General features: G+C 48.1%; 1 protein-coding gene across 1 annotated transcript in view; it reads right to left on the reverse strand.

Annotated features, from left to right (window-relative positions):
- RLBP1 (retinaldehyde binding protein 1) overlaps nt 1–519 on the reverse strand; it is a 246,605-nt gene extending 246,086 nt beyond the window's left edge. Inside the window, exon 1 of the mRNA XM_069624301.1 lies at nt 354–519. The gene's annotated coding sequence lies outside the window, so the exon portion shown is untranslated. The remainder of the gene's footprint in view (nt 1–353) is intronic.
- Between the last annotated feature and the right edge of the window lie 5,481 nt (nt 520–6,000).

Raw genomic sequence — 6,000 nt, forward strand, 5'->3', positions numbered from 1 at the left:
ATACCTTAAAATACTTACGAGAAACGTGTGCTAGATCTATGGACTAGCCATTTAAAAAAATAGTTGATTATGGGAAAAATTAAGCAGTTATATTTTGTTTTTCACTTGTTAACCGTGGAACTTGCCCATTTCGCTACAACCACAAAGTACAGTAAGAGCCCAGTTTCACCCGTGCATTGCGAAGATATTTTGCGTATCAAGAAATATTTTTTAAAAGTTGCATTTGTGTTCCCAGATTGGAGCACCTTAACGCTTCCTTGGCACTACAGGGAAGTCACGGATTAATTCACACAGCTAGACCCCCTCTCGTGCTGCTGTGCATGTCGTACACATAGAAAGACTACTGGGCTCACCGCTGAGCAGTCCCACGCGCGCAGGTGAGAGCCGGAAGCCGCCCCGGGGAGTCTGCGTCGAGTTGGCGCCTGCTCGAGCCTAGAGGAGAAGATGGAAGACGAGGCGCTGTGGAGGGAGATCCGAGAGGGACGAACGGCGACTCGGTGTGTGTGTGAGTGAGTGAGTGGAGCCAGCGCTCGCCACGAGAAGGTCTTTCAGAGTCACCGGGTTGGGATTATACCATCACAAGGCAGTACTCAACAAAGCGTTTTAATTAGGTCAGCACAACACGGCTAGGGGAGCCCATTAAAAACGAGGGGTGGGGGGAGAGGGGTGGGTGGGAACTGGTGCGAATTGGCAAAGTCGAATCGGAAATTGAATGTGCGGCCAGTAGAGTGTGTCTACTGTGTTGTTCTCTCCTCATCGAAAAAAGGGGAAAACGCAGCTGCTGGAAACCGAATAATTGCACTTAAGTTTTAGGATGGGCTCATTATCCCAGGTGGACCCTACACCCGGAGACCTAAATGTTACAATAATAGACATTCGTGTAAGCATACATAAGAATAACCAATAAGTGGACCAGGAGTTTGCAAGCTTTGGATCTCCAGATGTTTTGGATTACAAATACCACGATCCCTCACCATTGAGTATGCTGGCTAGGGTTGCTGGGTGCTGTAGTCCCAAACATCTGGAGAGCCACACGTTGCAGACCACAGACGTTAAAACATATGGTGCCTACATGAGCCAATGGGACAGATGGTGAGCCCAGTCTCTAATTTCCAGAATAAACGCATGTGTAATCTAGTTCGGATTTTTTGGGGGATCATAGAATTTCACGGGTGTAAAATCAGTCATTCAGGAATGCATATCAGGGTTCAGGGACGGTGCCAGGGCCTCAAAACCTTTAAATTGGAGTAGGAGCAGAGCCTCACAGAGGCCCCTGAGCTGCCCCCAGGGTAGCAGTTTTATCACAAAGTAAAAGGTTTTTTTTTTTTCTCCTGTACATTAAATATGCGCTTTGCAGCGCACACGTTACAGGCTGCCTTTGCTGGTGCCCAGGACGTCACCTCCCTTGGGATATGCAGTATCCCACATTGCTCTTATAACCTTGTTGCCTTTATACTCCGGTTTTGACTACATTAGTAACTTGCTGGGGAAGAGAGCTCAATAGCTTTTCAGTGGGCATTGTGTGTATCAGCTCCCCCGGCGGCTACCTTTCATTGTTCTATCTAGGGGCCAATAAACCTGTCCTGCGATAATCTGCAACTACTCACCCGCCCCCCCCCCGCCATTACTTTATCTTAATATTATAATCTATGCACCCCACAGGTGCCTTGGAACAGTTTTTTTCCCCCAGCAATAGGAAAGTGGGCCTCCAAACAGCCCCAACAAATAATTGTATTTAGATTCTAAAATGAACCAGAGGAAACAGGGGAAGCTGTTGCATGAATTCCTAGAATTTGTAATGATGAGCAAGTAGTGCTTATTGTTTTTGGGGTACACACACACACACACACACACCCCTCCCCCCGGTCTGGATCGGCACACTATCATGGCCCTAATACCAACATTTGCTATCACTATAGATGGGCCAAAAACAAAGAACTGCAAGAGGGATAAAATAGGGACAAGTCCATGAGACTTTGGGGATAACTCAACCTCTATTGTCTGTTTTGTCTGGTATGCTCATGCCACCCTCATTCATATAATGATGACCTAAAGATAATAACAGGGCGCGAGACAGCAGGGGGAAAGAACAACCCAATCACAGCGTGCCTCCGCCATGTCCAGCATTGGGCAAACTCAAAGCTGTCCTGGTCGGCAACGCAGCATTGCCTGCGCTCACCTGCAAGACTGGCCCCACCAACGATGGGGGCGGGCGAGAAAAATCTAGCTGGGATCTTCTAATCTCAGCTGCTTACTTGTCTTTATAACGAAAACTTAAATAGCGAAAACTGTTTCAGTGAATTAAAAAAACATGTATTTGCGGGGTCCCCCAAGCCCCGCCTACCCAGCTTTTTTACCCTCCCCAAGCTCCCCACACCCTTTTTAATCGCTAACCCCAGCCCCATATATATATTTACTAAAAAGTTAAACATTTCTTTCGTTATTTTAATTTCACTGAAAACAACATGTTGTTATGTATACCATCTCAACTGCCCTTTGTCCCCTAAACCACCTATATTACCAAGGAAGGTACTAACTCCTGAACAATCCCTGCAAGGTGCACCCGCCCCCACAAACACGAACAGACCCAAAGTGTTTTTTTAAATTAAAAAAAAGCATTTCAGGGGTGTTATGTTCTGATGATGTATTTATTACACGTTTTTTGACACTTCCTGTTCTTCTGTACATAATCTTGTATTGTGAATGAGTTCTCTTGTGAATGTAAATTATAAATAAATAAACAAATACAAATTCAAAAGCATGCCTCGACTGTCGCAGTGTCCTAAACGTAGCCCCTTTCAATAAACACGCAACAGCAGAAGTGCAGAACCGAACCACACAAGATGTGCCTACAGCTCCATAAAGGACATTGCAGACAACCGGCCTTCAACAAATGATCAGTTAAAGAAATGTCACCACTGCACACCCGGCGCATGAGAGAATGGTCGTTATCCCTTAATACGCTTGACCTGTTGGGATACTTTGGTTGCCATATACTTACTGCTTGACACCTCTATCAAGCTGACGCAAAGCACTGAGGGTGAAGAGTATGGAGGGATACAAAGTAGGGGAGCGATGGTCCTCCACAGTGTGTGTGCCTCTGCTTAGTGTATAGGTCGCTCCTCAGTGTGTGTGCCTCTGCTTAGTGTATAGGTCGCTCCTCAGTGTGTGTGCCTCTGCTTAGTGTATAGGTCGCTCCTCAGTGTGTATGCCTCTGCTTAGTGTATAGGTCGCTCCTCAGTGTGTATGCCTCTGCTTAGTGTATAGGTCGCTCCTCAGTGTGTGTGCCTCTGCTTAGTGTATAGGTCGCTCCTCAGTGTGTGTGCCTCTGCTTAGTGTATAGGTCGCTCCTCAGTGTGTGTGCCTCTGCTTAGTGTATAGGTCGCTCCTCAGTGTGTATGCCTCTGCTTAGTGTATAGGTCGCTCCTCAGTGTGTATGCCTCTGCTTAGTGTATAGGTCGCTCCTCAGTGTGTATGCCTCTGTTGTATAGGTCGCTCCTCAGTGTGTATGCCTCTGCTTAGTGTATAGGTCGCTCCTCAGTGTGTATGCCTCTGCTTAGTGTATAGGTCGCTCCTCAGTGTGTATGCCTTTTGTCAGGTTTTGCTACATGGCGGTGTGTACTATTGCGCATTCAATATAACTATGGGTTCACGATTCTAGTCATGGGGGGAAAAAAGAGCTATTTGTAGAAAAGATATGGTAGACTCTCCATTCAATGTTACTTTGCTGCATCCGGCGCAATGACATTAATTCCCTGCAATTTCACACATTTGTGAATTGACTTTGGTGCCTTGACCCTGTTTGGGTCGAAACACGTGTTGGCTGCATAACCTTTGTAACATGTCAATATCACATCAAGTTGTTATGTAATATTAAATCTCTATGTGGAAACTTTAATTAAGGTGTCCAATAACTAGTTAACCAGCGCGGTTGTGTTAAGGGTACTTCAGTTGCCTCACATATCTGGCGACTGCATGGAACCGTCTTATCCCGCCCCAGGCACACGCAGTAGAGTTCTCAGTAGCACATTCTTTCTCATATACTGATTTTCGTTCCATTCCACACGCAGTAGACTCACCATTCTAGTGCCCCCCACCTCTTCTCTTATGTTACACCTTTATCCCCATTAGTATGCCCTCAACGCGTTTGTGGGGGGGAAACGCCGTCGAGGGCCTGAAGTCCAAGGTATGAGACATTTGTCAGAGGGATTTGAATGCGTGTGTGCATTTGGCCAAAATAGGGATTTGGGTGGGATGGCCGAGCCCCAGTAAGCTACCCATGAAGGTCAGGAATGTGGACGGGTGCGAAGGTGGTCACGAGACTCGTGATGTGTCCTGCTCGACCTAATGTTTTGTCGTAGGACATAAATACATTCTGATGGCAGAGATGCTGTGCTTTCTATTTTATTCTGGTGTAGGGTGGCAGATGTGTGCGGGTGGGCGGCTGCGCCTGCCGCAGTGGCGCATAAATACGTACCTTGAGCCTCAGTGGAGCTTTGCTTTTGATGTAGCTGTCAGTTTTGCAGTACGCTTTGTAAAATGTTTAAAATTGCATGCAGGGGAGCCACCAACACATAAGTGCTAAACGTTGTGGGTCCCTGCATGCATAATTCAAATTGACCCGAAGAAGCAGAGTGGCCCTCATTACGAGGTTAGCAGTGACCCCGTATTACTGTTACCGCCACCAGATATCCCAGTGCCACCAGGATATCACAAGTGGTGGCAGTAACGTTTACCATGGCGGTAGCGGCCTGAAAACCCGGCAGGACAGGCCTGCTGGGGATCCGTGCAGTGGAGTAACTTTGCTGAAAATGTTGGGGGGACATGACATCTAAAGGAAAAGGTGCCTCTGCCAAATGAATGGGGACAAAATGGTGTGCCATGAAAGTTGGGAGGGATAAACACCCTTGTCCGGCCCTAAAATTAAGCCCATGGATCCGTGGCACCTACCGGCATCGTTGTAGTACAGCGGTCTGGTAAAAACCTGTTGGTTCATTGCTACTGGCACCCTTATTTGCGGACCGCCATACTTGGAATGAGGCCCAGTGTCTCTGTATGTTGTGATGTGCACTAAGCTCCCCCCATTGGAGGCCACAACACAGCCTAGCCTAAGGACAGCACGTAGATTGGCTATGGTAGATCAATTACCTTACGTCGCCGCAAACAGCGAACACAAATGCATATAAAACGTCCCCTTGGGCACTGTGCTGCCAACATAAAGCTCCACCGTGTGTCCATTTGATCTTCAACGACTCTGATATGAAACGCTAGATGACAAAATACAGTAAAGCTGGACTATAATATAAACATGCACAACGTGTCCTGGCACAGCCTCCGGTCATGCATCCTCACGTGCATAAGATGGTCTTGCAGGTGGCGTGGGAGTTTGCAAAATCACACTCCCTTTGCGGAAGAGTGTTTGGTTGGTTGAGAAGGTTGCGAGGAGACTGGTCTGCGGTCAATGCCGTGTTGCTACCTTTGTCTTCCACTCTCCTGAGCCCGCTCTCCCGACTGCTCCCAGAAAAGGGGAGGGGGTGTCTGGGTGGGGGTGTGGGTGTGGGGGCGGGGGGTGTGAGTGTGGGGGGGAGTGGGGTGTGTGGGGGGTTGGGGTGTGTGTGTGGGGGGAGGGTGTGTGTGGGGGGAGGGTGTGTGTGTGGGGTGTGTGTGTGGGACATATGTGTGTGGGGGGAAGGGGGGGAGTGTGGTGTGTGGGGGGTTGGGGTGTGTGTGGGGGTTGGGTGTGTGTGGGGTGTGTGTGTGTGTGTGTGTGGATGTGTGTGTGGGGGGGAAGGGGGGTTGTGGGGGGGTCAGAGTGAGTGAGTTAGAAAGTAGAGGCCTGTACTAATGAAAGAATGATTGACCCTGTTCATTACTTTAACAAAACACGCTTTCAAAACCGTCAGAGGCGCCGAGCCTTCTAGTCAAAATGTGGGGAGGCCGTTAAATAAAAATAATATAAGAAAATCAATGCCTGCTATATTCGGAGCCACCCAGGAGGAC

This window comes from Ambystoma mexicanum, chromosome 11, assembly GCF_040938575.1.
Source record: "Ambystoma mexicanum isolate Mex_15411 chromosome 11, UKY_AmexF1_1, whole genome shotgun sequence".
NCBI lineage: Eukaryota > Metazoa > Chordata > Amphibia > Caudata > Ambystomatidae > Ambystoma > Ambystoma mexicanum.